Source organism: Cervus canadensis, chromosome 18, assembly GCF_019320065.1.
Source record: "Cervus canadensis isolate Bull #8, Minnesota chromosome 18, ASM1932006v1, whole genome shotgun sequence".
Lineage (NCBI taxonomy): Eukaryota > Metazoa > Chordata > Mammalia > Artiodactyla > Cervidae > Cervus > Cervus canadensis.
Genome location: NC_057403.1, coordinates 1,330,175 through 1,357,888, shown reverse-complemented (window position 1 = coordinate 1,357,888; position 27,714 = coordinate 1,330,175).

Sequence of the window (27,714 nt, the reverse complement as noted above, 5' to 3'; positions counted from 1 at the left end):
ATTCACTTTGCTACACAGCAGAAAAAAATATAACATTGTAAGTCAACTACAGTCCAACAACAACAATAAAAAGAATTGGGACAACAGAAAAAGCAGTGCAAGAGCATACACATTTTCACAAAATATATATTTCTCTCCCCTGATTGTGTTACTAACATTTTACAAGCTACCAGACCATAACTAATCTCAGAAACTCAAGTACCTGTTTAGTGGAATGAGCAATGATCATAATAGGCATCATTATTAATTTAAAATAATAATCTGTATCATTGCATTATGCTTAAAGAATAGTTGGATTGCTGGTTTTAGAATTACTCTGCTAATAAAAAATTATATTTGGATATTTACATGGGTATTGGAACCAAAAAAATGTGGGTTAGAATTCACACATTTGCTGTGTAAATAGCTATGCTAGTTTCAGGAAGTAATTTAACTACTCTCAGACACTGTTTCTCCATTCATATACTGAGAAATTTAATTGTGATGACTAGAGAGGAATATATTAGAAGTGTCCACTCTGTGTTATATAGTCTAATTCCCCACCAATGAAAGAATACAAATCAGAATGATATCTGCAGTGCTTTACTTCCTTCCAGGAAGAAATGTAGTTGATTTACCAACCTTCGTTTCACCACCACCATCTAAGATCTGGATCACTTTCTTACTGATATTGACTTTAAAGCATTCCCCACTTGATTTGGAGAAGGAAATTGCACTCGTGTGTAAATATAATTAAGTTTGTTTGCTGCCAGCATTGTAGACTATTGATTCACTAGTAAGAAATATAAAATAGCAAAAAGGCAGGGGAAAAAGAGTTCCCTCATACCTAAATGAAGGACAGTCAAATGTCTCTTAAAATGAGCCTGATAGATTTCATATCATGAGCTTATAAAATTGCTCAAAGCATGATGCCAAAGAGATATCTAGCTTCTTCAAGGAATATAAAGGGTAAATGGAATTACCAGAATTTTGTTTCCAGTGTTTTTTTTAATCAACCTTTTCCCTTTAGGTAACTGTGATTTAATTTTTAAAATAATCAAATCCAAACCCCATGAACAATAGTGCTTTCAAATTCAGGTTTGAGCTCTGATCACAGCAAATCACATTAAAAATAATACTACTATGGGCCTCCAATGGGCCTCCAACACAAATAAGGGAATGTAAGAAAAAGAACTAAGGAACAGATGTGGTAATATTAGGAATCACTATTTATTATAATAAAACTATTTTTGGTGCCTAGAATATACAAAATGTTCTCTCTCTCTCTCAGTATATAATTACATTTATTGTATGTGTGTGTGTGTGTGTGTGTATAAACACCCTCTACATAAAAATCACTCTATGTTACAGTATAATTTTATATGAAGGATAATGAAAACAACAGTAAAACAATTTTGGCAACAAGATTAGGAAAGAAAAAATATAACAATTCAAATTAAGAATATTCATTATCTATATTTACTGTTTATCTCCTTGAGCAGAGGTTGAGAAAAAATACAAATCTAGCCCACCATTTATTTCTGCATGGTCCATGAGCTAAGAATGATAAAAAATTTTAAATGTTATATAAATATCTGTATAATATCCTTCATTTTGTTTCTTTGCCCAAAAATCCTAATATACTAACTATCTGGATCTTTGCAAAATAAGTCAGCTATTATCCTAGGGCGGAATTTTCGTGTTTTGGTTTTTTTTTCTAGAAGACTGTGTGTATTCATACCAAAATTGAATGCTTACTACATACCAGTCCATATGCTAAGTATTTTCCATGGCATATTCCATTAAGTATTCACAATAGCATTTTATGGTAAGCAGCTACTGTTATTTCTGTTTTCTGGGAAAAGAAACTGATGCTCAAAGATGGTAAGTTTCTCCCTTAGGGCCACCAGGTTACCGAGCACTGTGAGTGGAGAAAAGCCTTGAACCTGTGACTGCTGGGCACATACATTTAATGCAGCAGCCCAGACAGGGTAAATCAAATGAGCAAAGCTACAAGATCTGAATTTAGAAAGCCAGAGCTGAAGAATCACACTGAGCATTGAAATGAACAAGACTTGGTTAAGAAGAAATGAAGGATAAGGTTAGAATTGCAGATAGGAATCAGTTAGCAAAAAGTGCTAAAGACCAGATATATTTTTAGCTTTTAAGGAATCTCCAAACTGTTCTCTATAGTGGCTGCATCAATCTACATTCCTACCAAAAACGCAAGAGAGTTCCCTTATCTCCACACACTCAGCAGCATTTATTATTTGTAGGTTTTTTGGTGATGGCATTCTGATTGGTGATCCCTCATTGTAGTTTTGATTTGCATTTCTCTAATAATTAGTTACACTGAGCATTTTTTCTGTACCTCTGGGCCATTTATGTATCTTCCCTGGAGAAATGTCTACTTCGGTCTTCTGCCCATCATACTACTGGGCATATACCCTGAGAAAACCACAACTCAAAAGGACACATGCACCCCTGAGGGTCACTGCCATACTGTTTACAAAGCCAGGACATGGAAGCAACCTAAATGTCCATTGACACAGGAGTAGATAAAGAAGATATGGGACATGTAGACAATGGAATATTACTCAGCCATTAAAAGGGGCGAAACTGGGTCTTTTGTAGAGACATGGATGGACCTAGGGTCTGTCAAACAGAGTGAAGTAAGTCAGAAAGAGAAAAATAAATATTGTATATTAACTCATATATGGGGAATCTAGAAAATGGTACAGATGAACCTATTGGCAGAGCAGGAATAGAGATGCAGACATAGAGAACACACATGTGGACGTGAGGGTGGGATGGACTAGACTAGGATTGACGTATACACACTGCCATGTGTGAGACAGACAGCGAGTGGGACCTGATGTCCAGGGAGCTCAGTTAGGTGGTCTCCAGTGACCTAGATGGGTGAGATGAGAGAGGGGTGGAAGGGAGGACCATGATGGAGGGGGGACATAAATGTATGTATATCGCTGATCCACTTTGTTGTTCAACATTGTAAAGCAACTATATTCCAAAAACAGAAAAAATAAAAGTAAAATAAACACCACACACACACACACATAGTTCCTCTTTAGAATGAGATAAACAGTAACAACCAACACTTAGTCCAGAGCCCACATCATAGGAAGGATGCCTTCTGAGCGCTTGGGCACCTAGAAGCTCGGTGAAGCTTTCACATCAGGCATTCTCCACGCCACTACAGACAACAAAGGGATGAAGGTAGTGAGACTGGGAATCATACTTTGGAGGATGGATTGGAGGATGGGAGACACCTAAAATCTAAATCAGGATAGCCATCTTAAGATCAGGCAGTCAATTCCAGAGTTCTTGGTAAAGAGATGCAATAATTTAAAGAAGAAAAAGGACACGAAGATTATTGTTAAGAAACCCAAGATGCTAATGCTAGCTCAAACAGTTTTCTGGTGCAAGTTATTTTACACACACCTCTTTGTCTATTTTCTCATTTGCATCATGATAATAAAAAAATCAGGGAGTTGTGACTATCAAATAAGTTGATACACATAAACAGTGACTAGCGGATAATAAGTGCTATGTAAACTTTTTTGCTGTTGTCATTATTGTTGCTAATATTATTGTCATGACTGATGGAAAGGAGAAATTATAAAACTACTTATTTTGAGGAAGCGGAGATAGGTAAGGTTAGAAGATGACTGCCAGGGTAATCGCCACTTCCCTGGTGGCTCAGGTGGTAAAGAGTCAGCCTGCGATGCAGAAGACCTAGGTTTGATGCCTGGGTAGGGAAGATCCCCTGGAGAAGGGAATGGCAACCAAATCCTGTAGTCTTGCCTGGAGAATTCCATGAACAGAGGAACTTTGTAGGATACAGTCCATGGGGCTGCACAGAGTCAAACATGACTGAGCAACTAACAGTTTCACTTTCTTAAGGTATTAGATTCTGTAAGGATGAAAATGTGAAAAGGAAAGAGATCTTGAATTAAAAATAATTTCAGAGACATAACTCACAGAATTTTGTAATAGAGTAAGTGTATTGTATAAGTAAGGGACCATTTAAAGATAGTTTGTTATAGGGCAAATATAACCACAAAGTGCTACTATCACATTTGGATTCAACTTAAGGAATATACTGCAAAAGGGAAACATTAAGAAAATATAATTGTCACTTTTAAGAGTAAAGGTGAATAATTTTGGTATCAGTAAAAAATTTCACAGAATGGGAAAAAAGTAACTTTATGTTCTTTTTGGGTTCCTGGGATTCAGTGTTAATAAAATGTATATATGCTGCTTTGATAAAATCTTATATCATCACAGTTTCTTACAGTAATGATCTAGTCCAAAGACTGTGAAACTCTCTCTGTAAGGCAACACAGAGTAAAATTTTTTAAGTCTGGGATCCTTAAGGTCTATGTCACAGCTACTCAACTTTGTCATTGTAACGTGAAAGCAGCCACAGACAATATGTAGACAATTGAGCATGATTGTGTTCTGATAAAATTGTATTTGCAAAAACAGGTGGCTAGCTAAATTTGGAGCATGGGCCATAGTTTTCCCATTCCTAGCATAGTCAGAAACCAAAGCTGACTATCTGCACTTCTGTCTTTCTCTGCACAACAGGGCCCTGCTATTTAACTCATATTAATCTGTAAGAAAAACTGTACATTATAATACTGGCAAAACCACACCAATAATAGATAAAGCAATGTACAGTAATGCAAATGGTCTTTTAAAGTTTATCAAAATGGGTCATAATTTTGGCTACTTTGAATATATGACTATTTCTGACCTCAAGCTATTAATGTATAAAAATCAGACTAGGAATTGCAACATTTTGTAAGGATTCTATTTAAGAAAGGTAAAATACTTAACCCAGTTCCATCCTATGTTAAGATTCCTTTAATTGATAGCTAATATTTTTCTTCTTATAACAGTAATAGGAAATCCAATTACCTTGAACAAGTAAGATCATGAATGTGTACATGTATGTATTTTTCCCCCTCCAAATAGACTGATAGATAGATAGACATGTAGAATACAGTTCAATAAGTTAGATTGAGAACAAGGACATTATATCTCAGGAGAAGGCAACATATTAAAAAAAATTCATGTCTTCTAGTGAATCTATAGATTGTAGGACCTGAACTCTGATCATTCTTTTCTTTTATAATTTCTCTCTTTTTTTTTTAATACTTTTTTTTCTTTGGTAAGATTTTTGTTTTTATTTTTTGGCTGCACCACATGGCAAGTGGGATCCTAGTTGCCTGACCAAGGATGAAATTTGCACCGAAAGTGCAGATTCCCAATCACTGGATGATGAGGGAAGTCCCCCTTATAATTTCCCTTTCATTATTCTCTTCAACTCTCATGTCTTTCCTGAGTAGGAAGCAGGCAGTTAGAATAGATAAATACTATGCTAGTTGAGTAGGCTGTGAAGTAGAAATACATTAAAGACAACTTCAAAAATGAAAGGGTTAAATTCTAATTGCCCCCGAAACCCTTAAAGAGTTTCAGTCTCTTACCTCAAGAAATATGAGTGTCTTTTAAAAAATCAAAGAAGTTGCTCACCGACCCCATGGTCAAATGATAAAACTGTCATGTCAGAATCTTTTTGTTGAAAAGATGCTTCATATAACTGTCTTTAGAACTGCTGGAGAGGTTTACGACTCCTTGAAACATGGAGAAGTTGTTATTCTGCAATTGTATTTCTAGGATGATGGCTACTTAAATTGAGGTGACTCACCTTCAGAATGTATCAAATAATTACCTGGCTCCCCCTACTGTATTAAGGTGTTAGTTATAGTAGCTAATTAGTGACCTGTTTGAAGGAGATCTGATCATATGGATTTTCATTTGTGGGTGCGTCTATTCTCCACACACACTGCAGAGAAAACCTCCCAGCAACTGTGATTATTACCATTATTTCACTTTTATTGCTTTTCCCATTCAAAGGGAGACCACAGAAAAGTCAACAATGTAGTTAATTTGCTTTAGCAAACTGGAAAATGAAAGATAATATTATTTCCTTATGAGTTAGAAACTACCCAAGGATATAACTACAGGTGCTAAAAGTTTAGTGCAGCATCTAAACAGCAATCCCTATTTTGCATATCTCAACTTTCCTATTTCCTGTGAAGACACATAACATATTAAACTGATAACACAATCAAAAGTTAAGGCAGACGCTGTAAAATTCTTTCAACCCAGATCCTTGTAAACTTTGCCTAACGACTCTATGGCTCATTTTGGAACCTGGGTTTATGGCCCATACATTTTCCCTGCTTTGTCACTGTAGGCAAACCCTGGAGTTTGAAAAGAAAACAGATATTTTAGTTGTCTCCCACTTTCTCTTTCCCCCTGAGTCAGAGACTCCCAGTTTGTACCTAATAGGTACAAACAAATTGTGTCTTTTTGATACAGTTGTTAGTTTTAACATGACTATAGTATATTATGTCTTCCTGGACTGATTATCCTTTTTTTCAACATAAAAATATGAACTGGTAATTACCAAAAATAATATGGCATCGTTAAGTGGGGAGATGGATGATAGCTCATCATACTGGAAAATAGAAAAGCAGCAAATAAACTATAGACACGGATATGTCAGGTAAAAATAAAGATTGGGGATTTTATTGTGTATATATCCTTAGCTGAACATTTTAGAGAACCAGGAGATAAGCTTAGGTTCAATGTGTAAAATCTACTGCAATTGGTTAATTAATAAAGTGATAAATGTTAAAGGAAAAAGCTTTGTTTATAATCGAGTAACTCTGAGATTAGTAACTACCTTAGATCAGAAAAGGAAGAGGAGAGTGTAGAAATAATCAAGCTGACAACAACCAGTGTTGTGACACAGTTCACTCCAAAAGTAGGACTTGAACGTGGAGGGAATTATGTATATGAATTTTATTTGGGAGAAAACATCAAGGGGCCATGAAAAGAGATATGGAAAATAAAAAAGACAATGCAAATGCTTCATTAGGTGTGTTAGCATGAGGACAACTGAGGAAGGAAGGGTAAGAGAGGAAAGGAAGAAAATAGGGAAGAAATAAAGAAGGAAAGAAGGAGAGAGGGGAGGAGGGAGGGAGGAAATAAAAAGGGAATGTTTAGAAGGAATAAGTAAGAGTGTTCAGTCATGTCCAATACCGTGCCACCTCAGACTATAGCCCACCAGACCTCTCTGCCCACGGGATTCTCCAGGAGTGGGTTGCCATTCCCTACGCCTGGGGCTCTTCCCACCTCAGGACCTGAACCTGTGTCTCTTGTGTCTTCTGCACTGGCAACTGGATTCTTTACCACTAGCGCCACCTGGGACGTCCATAGAAGGAACAACTGGAGGACTATTTTATATGGTGCTTGGAACCAATTAAATTAAGAAATAAGCATTAAGAATATCTAGGATCTTTTGGAGAACTCAAAGAAATCCTCTCAGAATTGATAATTGGAGAGTGTAGTATTAGTCCTTTGGTGCTTATTCCCCTCCCCACCTTTTTTTGACAGTTATCTTAGAGAGTGTTAGTTGCCTCATCATTTTGAGTTGTGACACGTGTTGTCATCAAAGAAGCTCAAAGAAAGGCAGCAAGCCTCATAGTGAGGCCAGAAGCCATCAGAGTAGAGCCAGGGCCACATAGAACATTATCTTGGGCCCGAATCAGAGGTGACGGAATGAGGCAGGGCAAGAGGGATGTCGGATGGAATCACAGGATCAAGGTTGATCCACTCACCTGTAGACACAATTGAGTCAGTTCAGATCACTCCTAAATCCCTACAGAGCCACTTGATGGGAAAAAGTGAACCCTCTGAGCTTGCAAAAAAGAATAGCGCATCATCCTGAGGACTCAGATGATCCTCTCATGAAACCAAACTACAGTTAAAATGAGAAGCAAATCGAGAGAAATATTTAGCATTTTCTAAAGAATGCAAAATGCCTTGGTCTCTATGAAATCATTTTTCTTTCTTCAGCACTTTGTCTATGGAAAACAATGTGCGATTATGAGGGAAAAAAGAGCTCTGTGATGGTGGGGAAAAAAACATTGGAAGGGAACTGAAAATGCAGCAGCAGAATTTATATGCAGACAGACAGTAAAAGGAACTGACATGGCATCAAAATGGATTAATAACATAGAAGGCAAACTAAGAAACCCTCCCAAGAAATAAACAAAAATGTGAAAGGAATGTAAGAGGAGAAAGGTGGGTGAGAGTGCTGTGTCTTATACAGTCCTCACAGCTCGGTAACAACCTGGAGGCCACACAGCCCAGGCAGTGGGGTTGTAAGAAGGAAACAGTCTGGCTCTCTGAGTCTCCTCTTCCTCACTGTCTCAGAGAGGAAAAAAGAATTATTTGAGTCATAATGAGAACAACAATCATAAATTTCTTTACTGTGTTAAACCACTGAGTTTTCTCCTTTTCTTTCCCTTCCTCCCTCCTTCCTTCCTTTCACCTTATTTCCTTCCTTCCTTTCCTTCCATCTTCCTTCCTTCCTCTTTCTTTCTTTCCCTTCCTCTCTTCCTTCCTCCCTTCCCCCTTCTTTCCTTTCATCTTTCTTCCTTTCCCTTCCTTTCTCCCTCCCTCATTTCCCTTTCTTTCCTATCCACTTATTACTAAAGAATAACATACCCTATTCTAACTAAAACAGAAATAGAAAATTAATTGCTTTGGGTCCCTGACCAGAGATCTAACCTGTGCCCCCTGCAGTGGAAGCATAGAGGCTTAACCACTGGACTACCAGGGAAGTCCCAGTTGTTCTAAACCAATCCACAAATATCTTGGTTAGTTCGATTATTGCTAAGATTACAACTATAACAGAAGAACACTTACTGACAATGAAAAAATGTGATTACATATGTCTATATTAGAACTTTTGACCCAATTTCTAGAGATCTGAATTAATTATGACAATAGATGGAAATGGTTTCTGGACAGCCCTACTGCAAAAAGCATTTATTTATTGCAATAAATATCCCTAATGCAATAAGCATTTTCAGATTACACACTTTCCCAACCCATATATATACTATTTGAATCAATATAGTTGCAAAATTTTTCAAATGATTAACAAATAATTCTGAAATATTATTTATTTCAGACTAAATGAAAATCAAAGTTAAACAGCTGTAATAGAAGGGAAAACATCATTTCATATTGATAAAAGATACAATTCATAACAGAGTTAAGAGTCATAAATCATTATGCAACACAATATTGAATCAAAACAAATTAAGTAAATGCTCTTTGAAAATGGAACATGACTTTAATATAGCTTTCTCAGCTTTGAAGAGATCAAAATGAGGCTAAAGAGTTCTTGAGTAGTTTAATTTAAAGGGCTGAAATACATAAATAAAATGTACAAAGAAACAACTGAACATTAATAAACATTAAAGTACATAACAAATACCAAGAGCTGTTCCCAAAATATACAATTGCTATCTGCTGTATTCTTAGCTGCTTCTTCACAAGGAGTTACGTAGTCTTTAACCATGGGAGTGAACAGGGACAGAGTAAGAGGAACACTTTTGAGGGACTTATTGACTATCCCGAAGCCTTTGACTGTGTGGATCACAATAAACTGTGGAGAATTCTGAAAGAGATGGGAATACCAGACCACCTGGCCTGCCTCTTGAGAAACCTGTATGCAGGTCAGGAAGCAACAGTTAGAACTGGACATGGAACAACAGACTGGTTCCAAATAGGAAAAGGAGTACGTCAAGGCTGTATATTGTCACCCTGCTTATTTAACTTATACACAGAGTACATCATGAGAAACGCTGGGCTGGAAGAAGCACAAGCTGGAATCAAGATTGCCAGGAGAAATATCAATAACCTCAGATATGCAGATGACACCACTCTTATGGCAGAAAGTGAAGAAGAACTAAAGAGCCTCTTGATGAAAATGAAAGAGGAGAGTGAAAAAGTTGGCTTAAAGCTCAACATTCAGAAAACTAAGATCATGGCATTCGGTCCCATCACTTCATGGCAAGTAGATGGGGAAACAGTGGAAACAGTTGCAGACTTTATTTTTCTGGGCTCCAAAATCACTGCAGATGGTAATTGCAGTCATGAAATTAAAAGATGCTTACTCCTTGGAAGAAAAGTTATGACCAACCTAGACAGCATATTAAAAAGCAGAGACATTACTTTGCCAACAAAGGTCCATCTAGTCAAGGCTGTGGTTTTTCCAGTAGTCATGTATGGATGTGAGATTGGACTATAAAGAAAGCTGAGCGCCAAAGAATTGATGCTTCTGAACTGTGGTGTTGGAGAAGACTCTTGAGAGTCCCTTGGACTGCAAGGAGATCCAACCAGTCCATCCTGAAGGAGATCAGTCCTGGGTGTTCATTGGAAGGACTGATGGTGAAGCTGAAACTCCAGTACTTTGGCCACATGATGCAAAGAACTAACTCATTGGAAAAGACCCTGATGCTGGGAAAGATTGAAGGCAAGAGACAGGGCTGACAGAGGATGAGATGGTTGGATGGCATCACCAACTTGATGGACATGAGTTTGAGCAAGGCCCAGGAATTGGTGAAGGACAGGGAAACCTGGTGTGCCGCACTCTGTGGGGTCGCAAAGAGTCAGATACGACTGAGCGACTGAATTGAACTGAGACCAGGAGGCGAGTCAATGGAAATAAGATAACTGTTCATATAATATAAACTCCTTAAAGGTTGGATCACATATTTCCACCTCATCTAACCCAACCTGCTTCCTGATAAATGAACCTGATAATTAATGCCCAAGTATCTGCTTAAAAACATGCAAGGTCCAAGAAGATACTGTATCTAGAAGTTGCCCATTTATTTTTGTTGTTTTTATTACTTGACTAATTCTTCTCTGTGGGACATCTTCCAGGGGTATTTGTTAACAGACAAAGAGCGCTTAAGGTTTTGAGACTAGTTCACTTTATCTCCTTCAGTTTTAAAATGTAATGGAGCCATGACTTTTGTCAACCAGCAATTTTCACACCTTAAGCCCTTAACCCTACTAGCTGATAATTAATTTCACAGTTACAGCATAGCTATCTCAGCTTCCAAGGCAAGAATTTGGATAAATCAACATGAAGTGGGCATGAGGTAAGGCAAGAGTAATCATTATTTCACAGGTGTTTGTATTTTTCCTATTTTCTTCAGCCTTGTGAATTTATTTACATGACAATTTGAAAATGATGTTTGGGCCATAATGGTTCCTAGACTGCTAAATACAGGAGGGGCCTGGGGACTTGCAGAGCTGGTAATGGGAAGCCCAGCTGAGCTAACATTTTGACACTGGCTCCTTCTCAGGAGAGGCAAACAGAGAAGAATGGAAAAGAAGCTGTCACTAGGAAACCAAAAAAGGAAACCTGCAGAGTAACACAACAAGGAGACCGGGGAAAGAGAAAGGAGTTAATTAACAAAAGGGTGACATCTCAACACATACAAACACAAGTGGGAAGAGCTATATCAAGGAGTAGGAAAGATTAAACACACAGGCAAACTTGGAAATCACATCCTAATATTGCCAAAAATAAGACAAACTTGTAAATAACAATGAAAGTTGTCAAGGAACGAACTGCCAGCAAATACTAGGCTCCAAAGCCATAGAAGCTAAAAAATATGCACTGATCCTTCAGACTTTTTCTGCAACCTAGACCACCCCCTTCTGGTAAGACCCAACTCCTTTTCCATGTCTTGTCTCCTGTATTAAAATCATGTCTAAGGCAATGATCTACCTTGAAGAAATAGAGACATTAGGGACATGTAGCCCCATCAGCCTTAGCCTACCTCTATTTTGCAGAAGTGTCTCTTCAGGAAGACATCTTGAGTTGAGCAACATCTCAGTGTTTGGTGCTGTACAGGTGTCTCCTTGCTGAACCCTGAGGATATACTTGCGAGACTGACATGTTTATCTCCTTTCTGGAGAGGCTCAGAGGTGCTCACGGTTTAATTAGTGTCTACTTTGCGCTACAGCCTGTGCATGAAAGGGTTTCCAGAGAAGGAACGTTTTCCCTCATTCTGACAACTGAAAAAGGCCAATGAAGTGACCGAAGGATTGATGCTTCCAAATTGTGGTGCTGGAAAAGACTCTGGAGAGTCCCTTGGACAGCAGGGATCAACTCAGGCAATCCTAAAGGAAATCAACCCTGACTATTCCCTGGAAGGACTGATGCTGAAGCTGAAGCTCCCATACTTTGGCCACCTGATGTGGAGAACTGACCCACTGGAAAAGACCCTGATGCTGGGAAAGACTGAGGGCAGGAGGAGAAAGGGGTGACAGAGGATGAGATGGTTAGATAGCATCACTGACTCAGTGGGCATGAATTTGAGCAAATTCCAGGAGATAGTGGCAGACAGAGAGGAGCCTTGCATGCTGCAGTCCACTGGGTCGCAAAGAGTTAGGCATGACATTGTGACTGAATGGCAGCAACAAATGAAGTGACATCTTACTTTATGCGGGGCTGAAACTCCTCTCATGGAGGATGTATTCAGACAAATCCTTGTCAGGGAAACTTTTGAGGAAATTAGAGTGTTTGTCAAGTTATTCCATTAGTTGAGGTACTACCAAAGGGCAAAGTTTTTGATTCCACGACACCCCATACTTTATCACTTCACTTTTACTTTTCATTTCTAATACTGACCAATATTTATTTAATAAGGAACAAATCACACACTTGTGTCTCCTTTGAGCCTCGCCTTGAAATCAAGAAGCAGTTTGATCTGACAATTAAAAAGCTAAACACAGTATCTCACTCTAGGCAGAAGGTACAACAGAGCAGAACCACTGAAAATAATAATAATGTGAACATATTTCAGGAATGTTGGAATTTTATTCACCTCCCCAATATTTGGAATCTGCTGTCAATGCCTTCTTTTGGTCTTTGCTATAATTATCATTATTAAACACTCTGCAATGTGGCAGACACCTTTGACTACATTACTTGTATTAATTATTTACATTTCACAGCCCTTACAGTGTCAATTCCATTATCTGCATCTTTCATGAGAAAATAAAAGTAGACAGTTGTTTAATATCTTTTCACTGCCACATAGCTAGCAATTAGTGGGACCAATTTATATGACTAAAGAATCTATACTTACACTCACTTCGGAGTGTTTCTAAAACTCCAGCAGGCATTAGAATCACCTAGTGAGCTTTCAAAAATAGAGTGCTAAATCCTAACCCCGGAATGTCTGACTCAGTAGGTCTGGGGTGAAGTCAATAATTTGCATTCCTTACAAGTTCTCAGGTGGTATTTCTGCTACTGGTCCAGGAGCACATTTAGAAATCTGCTGCCTTATACTTTCTCTTTTATACTGTCTCTTACTTTCTTCCTCCCAATTTCCTTTGCAGGGTGACAGAGGACCACTAGTTAAAGAAAAGGCTGAAACTAGAGATAGGAGATGTGTGATAGCTAGGAAGAGAAATAAATACTGAATGGAGCTTCCAGAGGAAGTTGCTAAATTTTTTTTTTTTAAGGGTTAAGTGGGGTCTTTAAAAATATAATTGGTTTCCACCTGTGTATTGTTGTCCTGGAACACTGTACCCAGAGAAATGTGATAGACTGGTTGGGTGATGCTTTGGAATTTCCTACAAAAGTAGGGACTAAAGTGAGACTATAACCCAGGGCTGGATATAATGAGTATTTTACACAAAAGCACTCTGATTGAGAGAACAAGCTGAGCCCAAATAGAGAGAGCCAGGGGTAAAAGGAGGAATCTGGTGCAAGGGCAAGAGCCACAGTTTAAAATGTGTGATGAATTTCACATATTCACAAACACGTCTGCTCAAACCACAGCATAAGCAGTGAAGCAAAAGGGAGAGAGAACTGAACGTCCATGTGACGGTGCCTGGGTGAGCTGTTGGTCCAGTGGCCAAGTCCAGAGTCTGGGTTCATGTTTCAAGTCACAGCCTCTAGTGTCACAGCATGAGTCAGCCTGTTGGTAATTGTGTGTGTTGGAGGAGAAAATGCCTCTCAGAAAGAAAGTTACTTTAACCTGACTCAACCTAGAAATAATTAAAAGTAATACATTTGAAACCAAGTCACTGAAATTTATCACATTGAAGAAATAACCACAATGCTTCTCCTTATCCCTATGTTTACAGAACTGAGCATATCCATCCTATCTCTCCTAGGTCATTTCATTCCTAGATTGCAAGCCTGTCCAAAGCACTGCAGGATTACAGTGATAGTACTGTAGGCTCACACACAAAGGGAGTTGGATTAGGAACACCTATCTTTGCAAAGAACCATAAACTTGACAAAATTTGACCAGATCACTGCTTCATGAAAAGAAATAGAAACAGGTTAGCAAAACTAAAGTGAACCAAACTACTCCTCTAATCCCTATTATATTTGGCAAATAAGTAGAATACAGAATTGAATTTTATGTAAAATACATAATTAACTGACAATTTCTTTATTTGGCTCTCATGTGAAATATTTAGGAGAGAAGGAACTTTGGCTTTAGATTCTCTAGATAACAATAATAACAAAAAAGAATTAAATGGATATCAAGTAAATGGTGATGCCTTTCCATAAGCTAGGATTTTTAAAGTATTATTTCATTTATTTTTTTCTGATAGCCTTTTGATATTGCTCTTGCTATTGTTATTATTATTAGGAGTGTACTGGTGTTTAAGAATATCAGTGAAGGTAAAAGTCAAAGCCGTTCAGTTGTGCTTGACTCTTTGTGACTCCATGGACTATAGTCTGCCAGGCTCCTCTGTCCTTGGAATTCTCCAGGCAAGAATACTGGAGTGGGTTGTCATTCTCAGCTCCAGGGGATCTTCCCTACCCAGGGACTGAACCTGAGTCTCCCACACTGCAGGCAGATTTTACCATTTGAACCACCAGGGAAGCCTAAGAACACCAGTGGCAGAATCCAAATTCAAGATCAAAAATTCGAAGCCAAGATTCAATTCAAAGAAGTGTCCTTTACTATTTCTCTAGCTAACTTTTAAGGTGGTTGCAAGATTTGGGGGTAAAAATCTATAAATACCTAAAAACTTCTTTGAACATGATATTCATCTGTCAACAGTATCAATTATTATCATTTCATATATCTTCAGAGCTTCACATATTTAATTAGTGATACACTGAACCTGACCAAATGTAAAATCTACAAATGGCATATGTATTTTTTTCCATCTACTATATTCATGAATGTAAGTATTCACACACCCATATACATGCATATATATCTATAAATGTATATATGAAAGATACCAGAGAACAACTCTATGGTACAATTAATTGAGCATATATTTTGTGGACAGAATAATAGGAAGGCCTAAAAAAGATAAAATAGAATATTTTCTAAAAGGAACGATGATATTTGCAAAGAAGCTTTGAGATTTTCTTCTTTAAAGATATTTGAAGAAAAATCATAAAATTCATTCACTAAGATTTCATTTATTAAAAAGTTACTCTATTCCTAACACTGATGTAAGCCAAAAGCAAATGCAATTCAAGGATGATATTTCTTAGTGGGAGAGAAAGCACAAACTATAGGGTGAAATATTGTATAACTTATCTTCAGAGGATGCTTATTAAGAAAGAAGTGTTACCTTACGCAGAGGATGGTGAAGGAGTTTTTCAGAGGAGATGACACTTAATATGCAGGGAAATGAGGAGTTAGTCCAAGAAAGAAAGAACTAAAGAATCACTTCAGACAGAAGGCCTCGGCTTAAAACATTGAGCAAGAGAGTTTGGCTGATTTTTATGTTTTGCAAGAAGCTGTGGACCAGATAACATTAATATGTGCTTCATGAACTCAAAATTTCATTGTTAAGTTATTGCAGACCAAATTGAATATCTTTTAAATTAACTAAGCTTTTAAGTGAAACAAATTTAGATATTCTCCATGTGCAGATGTGAACAATATACATTCTTGAGGTGCAGCATGAAATATTTCCAAGTCTTATTTGGCCATGGAATTTTTTTTTTTTCTTTCTGGGTCTCTCAGTTCCAGTGACTACAATTGTCTCCTGGGAAGAACATAGATAATCCCTTAAAACATGATTCTGTTCTCAGAACTGAGATAGAGTGGGATGAATTGAGAGTAGCACTGACATTTATACTGTCTGTGTATCCTATGTAAAATAGATAGCTAGTGGGCAGCTGAGTGTAGCACAGGGAGCCCAGCTCAGTGCTTTGTGATGATCTAAGGGGGTAGGATGCGGGGAGAGGAGAGAGAGGCTCACAGCTGACAGGGACAGAATGAAGGGACAAAATAAGTGACTAAATAGTTAATCCCACTAGGGGATTGTAAGTAGAAAGATAGGGGAGACTCCTGTAAATTACTGATTACTCGAGAAAGCAGGTTTGCTTAACCACAAAACCAAACAGGCTTGCTTAGCAACAAAACCATGCAACAGGAGCCCAGGACATGCCCCCAACCAGTACAACAATGGTGGCATGAGCCCCACATCCCGTTCAGTGAGCTCAGTAAGTTAAGGACGCCTAGTTCAGGCTCTGTGCACACACAAAATAATCAATTATGGAAAGGTGACTTTTCTTTTTTTTTTTTTTTGAAAGGTGACTTTTCAAGATGAAAAAACCTTCATTGGACTAAAACCTGAAACTATTTTTCCAAAGTGATATATGATAGTCCTGACCTAACCATAGAGACACGTAAATGTCCCTGCCCTCCCGGGGGGTGGGGGGGGGGGGACGGATGATGGTAACATGACGTCTAGTCAACAAAGGCAAAGGTCTTCTCCTTCTCCCCACTTTTCCTTTGCTTATAAAACTGTAGCCCAGTAAGTTTTCAGGGTGGGGCCTCTCTCTTGCCTGCCCACTTGTAAATCTCACAAGTGTCCTAGTCTATAAGTCACTTCTTATCTACCACTTTGCTCTTTCACTGAATTCTTCTCTGTGCTGAAACATAAAGGACTATGGCGCCCGAGCTCTTCAGAAGCCCCCTGGAAATGACACTTACCGATTTCACAGGGAATATATGTATACTTGTGGCTGATTCATGTCACTGCACAGCATAAACTAATGCATTATAAAGCAATTATCCTCCAATTAAAAATAAAGTTAATCATGACATTAAAAAAAATAGTCATCCTAACAGATTTGAGGTGGTATCTCATTACGGTTTTGATTTGCATTTCCTTGATAATTAATGATGCTGAACATCTTTTTATATGCCTGTTAGCCATTAGTATATCTTCTTTGGAAAAAAGAGCTGCTCAAGCCTTTTGCCCCATTTTTAATTGCTATTTGTTATTCTGTTTTGTTTTGTTTCCATTGCCACTAAGCTGTAGAAATTCATTATAAGTTTTGGAAATCAACCCTTTATCAGGTATGTAGTTCGCAACTGTTTTCTCTAATTCTTTGAATTGCCTTTTAATTCTGTTGATTGTTTTCTTTGCTGTGCAAAAAATTTTAGTTTGATTTAAAAAAAAAGCAAATCTGAGAAATCCTGAGGCCCTGGAAGGAGCCCTGGACTGGGAGCCAGAATGTCTGTATCTGGTCTGCAAATAAACAGGTAATATCAAATGTGAGTCTTCAGACTTCTTTTCTCTGAGCTCTGTTTCATGATTACAAACCAGGTGATTTCTAAGGTCTTTTCTAACGAATGTACCACAAGGAAAGCCTCTACTTTGCTCCATAGTCATTTCTGGGCATTTGGCAATCTTCCTAGTCAAAAAGTCCTTTTCACTGAATAGTCGACAAGGTTTCTATTAATAACAAATTTGCTGTAGAATTTAAGGCACACTTTTATTGTGATGTGACTTAAATAGGCCTTTTTGAAAGATGTCATTCTAATGTATGACTTTTTCACACATTAACCAATTTTAAATAAAATGCTGAACAAATTTGGTCGGTTTTTAGCTTTTGAGTCCAATTATGAAGCCAGGTACAATATTATTATCTGCTGTTCTCAAGGACAACTTTAAATGAGATGTCACACTGAAGTAATATTATGCCTCTCAGAAGAGGAACCTATTTTAATAATGAAATGGAGTAAGAAGTCATTCACAGAGAGGAGAATGCAGTTGTATTCTAATATCTCAGACACTTTTTATTTCCTGTGCTTTACTTACATCACGCACTGGGGAAATAAGCCAGTTCCAGCCTCCCTTACAACCTATGTCTGTAAATCAACACAACATATGACCAACAGAATACACAATTTCACACCAAACAAGAAGGTGGGTTGAGTGGCCGGTATACCTCTTCATTTAAAACAGGGTTTCCAACCTCAACAGTACTGCTGACATCTTGAGCCAGATGATTTTTTTTCTTGGAGACTAGGGACCACCCACTGTTTCTCCCTCTTAGACACCTCACCAGCTGGGAAAACCAAAAGTGTCTCCAGAATTAACCAATGATCTGTAGGGAAAAGCATTGCCCCCAGTTGAGAACTACTGATTTTAAAAAATATACACATTACATCTAGCTTATATAATCTCTCTCCCTTTCTCAGCATCTCTCTCTCTAGTTTGGTAAACCTGTATAGTGTTTTCTTATAAATTTGTATAAATACTTTTTTTTTTCTGACATTTATTATCTTCCATCTGAAGATTCATTTGCAGAATACAATCATGAAATATTTGCATGACTGAGATAAAAACAAGATTTTTTCTTTAAATCAATTACCTCCTTTTGCTCAACCACACTGAATACTGAAGTTAATTCTTCCCTTCCCAGCTGTCCTTACAACCCCGGAATGATGACTTTCAGTGGTCAGGGAATTGCTACCTGACGAGGTGACTGACTTCAGATTTTGAAAGCTCTAGTTATCAAAGAACTCTGTCTTAGATTGAGCTGAAGTATGTCCGCACATCTCTTCAAACGATGGCCTCCAGAGATATGCCATGACCTGCTACTTTCACCTTTTAAACCTATTTGCCTTTGTGTTCTGTTTCCCACTATTCCTGTCAAGGTAGTCTAAACCTTTACCAAAAAAGCAAACAAAAAAAGGACAAAAACTTGCTCCTTGATTACTACAAGTGGTTTCATCACTGGTTTCAGTGCTTGCTGTCTTTCCACTTCTCAATTTATCAAGTGCACACATGTCCACTTCATCTTTTCTAATGATGTAATTTTCATTGCCTGCTAAAATTATAAAGGTCTCCCCCACTCTTCAGAATGAACCTCAAACTAACTCAGAGAAGAACCCGAGAAAGGCTTGAATGAGCCCGGTGGGTATCCTGTGTGGGTACCCAGAGGGTACTCTCTGGCCAGCTTCATGAGGCCAGTTTCCCATCCTCTCATGCCCTCTTGTCTTAATGCTTCTTCCCCTCGCTTTGTCTTTGTTATTCTGTGTATTGCACAGTGACACCTCTATTCTGATGCTTGGTCTGTTCTTATAAAACTGTGCTAACTTGGGACTTCCCTTGGTGGTGTAGTGGTTAAAACTGCGCCTTCCAGTTCAGAGGGTGTGGGTTCGATCCCTGGTGAGGAAGCTAAGATCTCACATGCCTCATGGTCAGAAAACCAAAACACAAAAAAGAAGCAACACTATAACAAGTTCAATAAAGACTTAAAGAATGGTCCACATGAAAAAAAAAAACCTATGCTAATTGGAAATCTAAATTCATCTACTTCATAAATATTTTCTATACTATAGCCCATAACTTCTATTCTGATTTCTCCTTTTTCTCCACCATCCAGAGTAACTAGATGCCTCCACTTTCCTCATGTAGAATTCTTGTCTCTCACATTTTCTTGTCCCTCCCCAACTTCATTTCCCTACACAAAAGTAGTTATTATACAATTATTGCAGAATCAACACTGCTTGATTTAAATCACCATACCGTTCCAGTGTTTGGACCTGATGGGAGCCACAGAGAGGAAGAACACTTGCTTTTCTTGAAGACCAGAAGTGGAAAATTACAACTTAAAGACAGTGGTTATTTTTAAGGCCCCATCGAGAAAATGTGGCAGTGAATTCTAGCTGCTCATTCATGTGTACAAACTTATATAGCTATTGCTTTATCAACATAAGCGTATGTTGGAAAAATGGGTTTCTTTGTTTATTTATATGCACATTTGTTTGTTTTGAAGTTTTGGGAAGAATGACAACATACAGTTCAACCATTAGCTTGCTATGTGACCTTGTACAAGTCCTCTAAACTATCTGAACTTTGTCTGGGAAGGAAAAAGGTGATCATAAGATTTCTGGAACTATGTGAAATTGAGCAGCTGTACCTTTTATTGGTCTCAGAACTGTTCAGTAAGCAGTGGTTATCTTTTTTATCCATCCTCCTTCTTTCTCTTTGAAAACAGAGCTTCAGGTTTGTTCAAGCATCTATCCCTTACCTCTGTGACTTAGAGGTCAAGACCCAGTCCCAGCTCAGCAGTAAATACTGACTGTTGCAAGTAATAGTAGTGCTCTGAATCTCTTTATGGATGCACTAATGGGCAGGTAACCCTGTGAGGGCTGGCTGCAGGATTTCTGGGTAAGGTTAAATCACTCCTGACATAAAATCCCACAAAAAGACTAGTCCTTCTTGCCCCCGAATATCTCACGTCTCGACTGGGAACTTAGATCATCTGTGGCTTTCTTGGGACAGTGGGCGGAACTGGAGTAAGGGAAGATTCACATGCTGTCAATGGTAAAAAAGAAGAAAAGAGGAAAGTTGACATAATTGAGTTGCTGAATCAATGCACTATGAAACTTGCCTGGGGCTGTGCTGTTAGTTCTTCCTATATCCAGCCCAAACACCCCAGCACCTACTCTTCACTTTTTCTTTCAGTATACAATTCACTTCAGTTTTATTAGGCCAACCATTTTCATGCTAGGCATGACCTTGAGAATGAGCCCTCGGAAAGAGAGTCTGAACAGAACTGACTTGTTTTCGACTTTCATGTTGCCTCTTTGAAAGGAACTTGCTTGTTCTATACTTTTTCTTGTCCCTTTCTCCTATGGGCTAGAACATGCATATGGGTCCAAAGAGTGAGAAATGAACAAATGAAAATGTTGATAGCATTCTACAGGACACTGAAGTTAAAGGGGAGAAATAAATTTTGGGGGATGACACATCGGCTGAGAATAATCCACCCACATATGGCCCACTTACAAACATATTCAGACATGTGGTCCACCTACATCTTGAGAAACAGATATCCTACCTTGTTTAACCATTGCATTTCCAGGTCTCATTGTTTCAACAGCTTAACCTATTTCTACCTAATACACCATGTTTCAGTAAGACACCTTGCTTTGTGAGGTAACATATTCCTTCTATTCCTTTTCATTTAAGTCAGTTTAAATAGTGAACTTCTCCTTTTGGCTGCTAAAGTCTTTCTAATTGGTGCAGCCAAATTTCATACCTGTGGCCTGTCTGTGAACAAAAGCAGGAAACAGAAAAAACCGTTACAAGGCAACTACTGAAAATGAACATCTAGAGGGCAATTCAAAGTGGGTTTAATCCAAATAGTCTTTGGAATGGAAAATTAAAAAAAAAAAATTTTATCATCAGACTCACATTTTGAGGTTTTACAACAATTACCTTCATGAATTACAGAAATAAGAGTATACTGTAGTAGAAAATTTGAGAAGAATTTAGAAAAACTTGAACAGCTCTTCAAAGGGTTAAGTACCATGGGAAAGTTACTATGATTCAGAATTCAAGATCCAGGGAAATGATGAGTCCTTTGACTCCCTGATGAGACAGCCCAATGAGACACACAAAATAACCAAACTAACCTTGTCACGATAAGGGCTCATTGGTTCTTCCAAGTGATGCGGGTGACTACCTGTGTGTTCTCACTAACCTGATGGGAAAACAACCTAGGAACCTCCACTTCATCACTTGAAAAAAATCGATGCCCTGTAGAATGCTTTCCAGCGGTGATCATCTACTGATCCAGATGTGTGGAAGAGGCTCCCTTGGTCACCTTGTGCTGCTCCTTTAGTAAACTGATAAACTCCAGGGCTGACAGTTCTATAGAGCAGGTACAGTTTGTGAGAAGAGTCTCTAGTGGCATCTCTAGAAGAGTCTCTAGACTCTCTAAAGTCTAGAAGAGTCTCTAGAAGTCTGTCCAAGTGGTATGTACTAAGACAGTTACAGCTACACGTGGAGAAAGATGACCAAATTTAGAATAGACACATAAATGTGTGATGATGCTTTTAATTAATTATCACTATAGATTTTATGTACAACATTAAAAAAGTCTTCCCAATTGTTAGCTGGACTAATATTGAGAAGCTATGGGAAACAGAATCATATAGCAGTACGAAAACATTCCCCTCCCAAACATACACAACTTCATTTATGTTCTAAATGTGGGGAGGCTAGCTTTCTTAATTTGATGCACCATAAAATTCCAGAAAAAGAAGATTTTCAACTAGTTTGTGTTTTAGTTTTTTACATGGTTTACCTAAAACATTTTGGAAGTAATAAGGCATATAACATTCCAAATCAAAAATATGAACAAAATTCTGTCCATAGTATATCCCATCTTGTTCAAATTTTCAAATTTTAAGAGTGGCAAACAGAGTCATGAACACATGTTATCTTATGTACATGAACACATATTATCTTATGTACTAAGCCCTACTATTATTATCCTTATTTAATATATGAATTATAAAAAGTTTGAAAAGGCTGGTAAAGACAGTGATTTAGATGTAAATGAGTGATTTATATGTAAATGAGTGATCTAGAAATCAAACGCAGATGAACTGTCTTCAAAGTATTAGTTTTTAACTTGAGCCTACCAGTTAATGCAATATTATATTATACATTAGTAAATGTAATCAATAAACCAGCTGAAAAACATTATTAAATGAACGTTTAACCATGTTAAAACAAAGAGAACAATACATCACTTTATGCTTTGTAATGAAAAGTTCACTAAAAAATGAAAAGAAATACTCTAAAATTATAGCAACAGTTGTGCTTAAATATCATAGATTTTTGTTTGCTTTTCTTTCTCTTTATTGTATGCAGGTCAGGAAGCAACAGTTAGAACTGGACATGGAACAACAGACTGGTTCCAAATAGGAAAAGGAGTACGTCAAGCCTGTATATTGTCACCCTGCTTATTTAACTTATATGCAGAGTACATCATGAGAAACGCTGGGCTGGAAGAAGCACAAGCTGGAATCAAGATTGCTGGGAGAAATATCAATAACCTCAGATATGCAGATGACACCACCGTTATGGCAGAAAGTGAAGAAGAACTAAAGAGCCTCTTGATGAAAGTGAAAGAGGAGAGTGAAAAAGTTGGTTTAAAGCTCCACATTCACAAAACTAAGATCATGGCATCTGGTCCCATCACTTCATGGCAAATAGATGGGGAAACAGTGGAAACAGTATCAGACTTTATTTTTTGGGGCTCCAAAATCACAGCAGATGGTGATTGCAGCCATGAAATTAAAAGACACTTACTCTTTTGAAGGAAAGTCACGACCAACCTGCTGCTGCTGCTGCTAAGTCCCTTCAGTCGTGTCCGACTCTGTGCGACCCCATAGACAGCAGCCCACCAGGCTCCACCTTCCCTGGGATTCTCCAGGCAAGAACACTGGAGTGGGTTGCCATTTCCTTCTCCAATGCATGAAAGTGAAAAGTGAAAGTGAAGTTGCTCAGTCATATCCGACTCTTAGTGACCCCATGGACTGCAGCCCACTAGACTCCTCCATCCACGGGATTTTCTGGGCAAAGTACTGGAGTGGGGTGCCATTGCCTTCTCCAGTGAACAACCTAGACAGCATATTAAAAAGCAGAGACATTACTTTGACAACAAAGGTCTGTCTAGTCAAGGCTATGGTTTTTCCAGGGGTCATGTATGGATGTGAGAGTTGGACTATAAAGAAAGCTGAGCACCAAAGAATTGATGCTTTTGAACTGTGGTGTTGGAGAAGACTCTTGAGAGTCCCTGGGACTGCAAGGAGATCCAACCAGTCCATCCTAAAGGAGATCAGTCCTGGGTGTTCACTGGAAGGACTGATGTTGAAGCTGAAACTCCACTACTTTGGACACCTGATGTGAAGAGCTGACTCATTTGAAAAGACCCTGATGCTAGGAAAGATTGAGGGCAGGAGGAGAAGGGGACGACAGAGGATGAGATGGTTGGATGGCATCACCGACTCAATGGACACGGGTTTGGGTGGACTCTGGGAGTTGGAGATGGACAGGGAGGCCTGGTGTGCTGTGGTTCTTGGGGTTGCAAAGAGTCAGACATGACTGAGCGACTGAACTGAACTGATTGCTCTGAGTTCCTGAAATATAGATATATCAATTTTGGTATTTCAAAACAAATATAAGTGTCAAAAATTGTACATTAGTGTCCAGTGAAAACTTATGAGTTACACAGATATGCCCCATTTCATGAGAGGAAAGGTGATATAATAGAAAGAGATGGTTTTTAAGAATTCATGAAAATTAATCATTCAACTGTTAAGAGGAAAGAAAATCATGAGAAAACACTGACAAAAGGAATACAAACAGTATCAGCCTTACTCAATAGAGCTCATTATCTGCTATTGTTTTCTTCTGGTAAAGAATCTGGAACCAGAAGTAAGAGGAAACTTCACAGAATTTGATAATATGCAAAAATAATGACAGAAATGGTGATCAGAAATGAAAGAGTGAGCAGTCAAGGAAAAGTGCACTATATTAAGTGCAATCATTCTAATCACCCCTCCTATGAAAGTAGCATAAATGTTAGAATAAACAATAAGTAATCACCTTATATGATTTGAAGATCTGAAATAATAGTTAGGATGCTGAAGTATTAAAGCACAAGATCACTTTTACTGGGTGGTATCTGCCAATATCACACTCTTGGACTTTGATGGGTCATTCTCACCAAGTGAGAAATACTTAACAGGAGCCTTATCAAAGTAAGTGTCTTATAGAACACTTCTTCTTACATTAAGTTTGAATTTCAGGGATGCAAAAACATAAATATGCTTCTCCTCCCCCATCTTAAAAAAGGAACCAATGAAATGTAGTTTTGGATGCTGAGACCAGCATGAGAAGAAAGGAAAACAAACAAAAAATATCTTGTGAAGTTTTAGCTACAGTACAGCTTTCTTGTGGCTTATGTATAATCTGGATCGGACAGGGAACTTCAAGTCATAAAGTTGGTTTCAGGTAGTCCAAAAATAACAGTTCTCCCAGACACCTAGCAGAATCAAACCTCACATCTCTATATAAAAAGGCATATTTATTCCAGGGTTCAGGAAATTTGCACACTTTTTTAAGAGGCAAAGACCAGTATACAAAGATTACCCAGCAACAAAAAGGCATAAGACAATATGAGTAAAACCAGCAGAAGAATAATAAGAAGCAGATAAAGACTAAATAAAGACCTGAATTTTATATCATAAAACCAACATTATTTAAAAACATAAAACTGCTAAGTATATTTTTAAAAATCAACAAGCTTTAAAATATGTGCAGGGAGTAGGAAAATATGAGGTGACATAGCAGAGATTCTAGAAATAAAAAAATACTTAAATTTAATAACTCATTGAACATGTCTAATGGTAGATTAGGCAAAGGATAAAATATAATTAATGAATTGGAATATATATAGATCAGAAGTATCTGGAATTCAGCATGGAAAGACAAGACATGGTAAACTCAAAGAGAAACTGAAATATAGAAAATGAAGTGAATAAAGTTGGATAATACTAGAAGAAAAAGATTAAAAAAAAATAAGAACAGAAGGTTGAAAAGATCTCAGCTGATCCAGAGCAAAATATATATATATATATATATTAATCTTGAGTTTTAAGAACTTTAAAATTTTGCAAGCAAGATAATTAAATCTAAGTCCACAACCTGACACAACATAGTAAATCAGTATAGAAAACAAAGAACAAACCTTAAAGAAAAAAACAGGAGAAAAATAAAACACTACTTTCAAAGAAGCATAAGTTTGATTGACACCTAACCTCTCAACAGAAACAATGGAAGCCCGAGAAAGTGGAATGGTATCTTCAATTCCAAAATCACATAAAGCAGAAAAGCAAGTTTCCATTTAAAATTCAATTCTCAGTAAAAATATTCTTCAGAAGCAAAGGCATTTAAGACCCACATATACGAAAAGAGAATTCTCCATCCTCAGACCTACACTAAAGGTATTTCTAAAAAATATGCTTTAGACAGACAGAAAATTTTCCTCTTTCCAAAGGAAAAGAGTTTCAGAATGGAACAAAGATTAGATAATTAATGTGCATATAAATATTGACTATTACTGCAAAATAATAATATTCTGTGGGATATAAATTAATTCTAGTTAAATACACAAAGGAACACCATTTAATTTAGGAGAAGAATAAAAGATTTAAATTATATAAAATTTCCATGCTATTCAGGAGGGAAATAATGGCCTCTATTGACTTTAGAATTAGTAAATTAATGATGCATATTTAATTTGTGGGTTACTCTGAAAGTTCAGAATTAGAGGGTATAATACCACACTAGTAGAGGGAAAACCAACTGAAGCCATTTTCAGTCAACCAGAATCAAGTGAGAGGGCAAGAGAGGGTAAGGGGAGATAAAGAAGTGAAGGCCTAGAATAGGTCAAATGAATAGAAAGCACATGATAATCAAATAGATCAATGATTCTATTAATTATAAATATACAAGCTCTTTCAATTAAGGAATAAAGAGTGATAATAGAAAAAAAAAAAAGGCATACCAGGCACACAAAAATTGGTCATGCATCACCATCAGAATTTCTTCAAGGGAAATAAGTCTAAAACAAATTTTTCACACAGAAGAAATGTCAGGTAAGAGGTCTGAGGTAACAGAAAAACTAAAGAAGAAAGCAAGTTACACATACATTAGTAAATATAGGTAAATATACATGCATATATATATATATATACACATTTATAACAATATGTTTGACAGAAAACAACAGTTATATAAAGCAATTATCCTTCAATTAAAAATAAATAAATTAAAAAAAAACAATATGGCACCTATTTGACTAAGAAAAGAACAAGGACTGTAAATTAAAATAATGAATAGTAGAAATGGTATTAAAGTGTTTCAGCTTCGTGATATTAGGTGGGAGAAGCTCCTGGTATGTTCAGGTATAGGCTTGTTTCATATCCTGTGCCTTTGATCCTAAGCCCTCAGCCTGGCTATCTCTCTTTCCCTCTTATCTCCAGTTATTAAAGTACTAATTCAAGATTTTACTCAGATGACATATCATTCCAATTTGTCCAAAATGCCTTCTTCCCCACTCCCATAATCCCATGTGTTAAACTCTGTTTTCACACAGATTGTTCCTGACATATATTGCTGCTGGGACTATTGAGATTCATGCTATTATTCCTCAAAATGCTTAGGATTTATAACAGGAGTGAATGCATCCATGTACAAATGGAGGGATGCACATTTACAAATAAATCCTTGGTAGTATAAACATGTGTCATCAATGCCTGACTGAGGCCTTATTGTTATATCATCAGGTAAATTCACACATCTAAAGAACATCTGCTCAAATATTTTATAAACTGAGTTACTGCAAAAATATGTAGCAGTAACAAGCAATAACACTGCATGGATACTGTTTCTACACCGAGGTTCCAAGAATGAGAGATTTTATGGCTTCAAAAAATTGCAAATCAACAAAGAAACACTCAAACCAACCACCCTCTCACTAAACTTTTTGGAACTCAAAACAATAGATATTCTCTTGGATTTGGTTTCAATTGAGTGCTTAGGCTAGCTTTTGTGTAACCCAGTGACCTTGTTTATTCTTAAAGGGAATTCAGAAAATGTCCATTTTATCTGCGTAGTGTCGTAGACTTTTTAACTCTTGAATAGATGCCTAAGAGTATAAAAGAA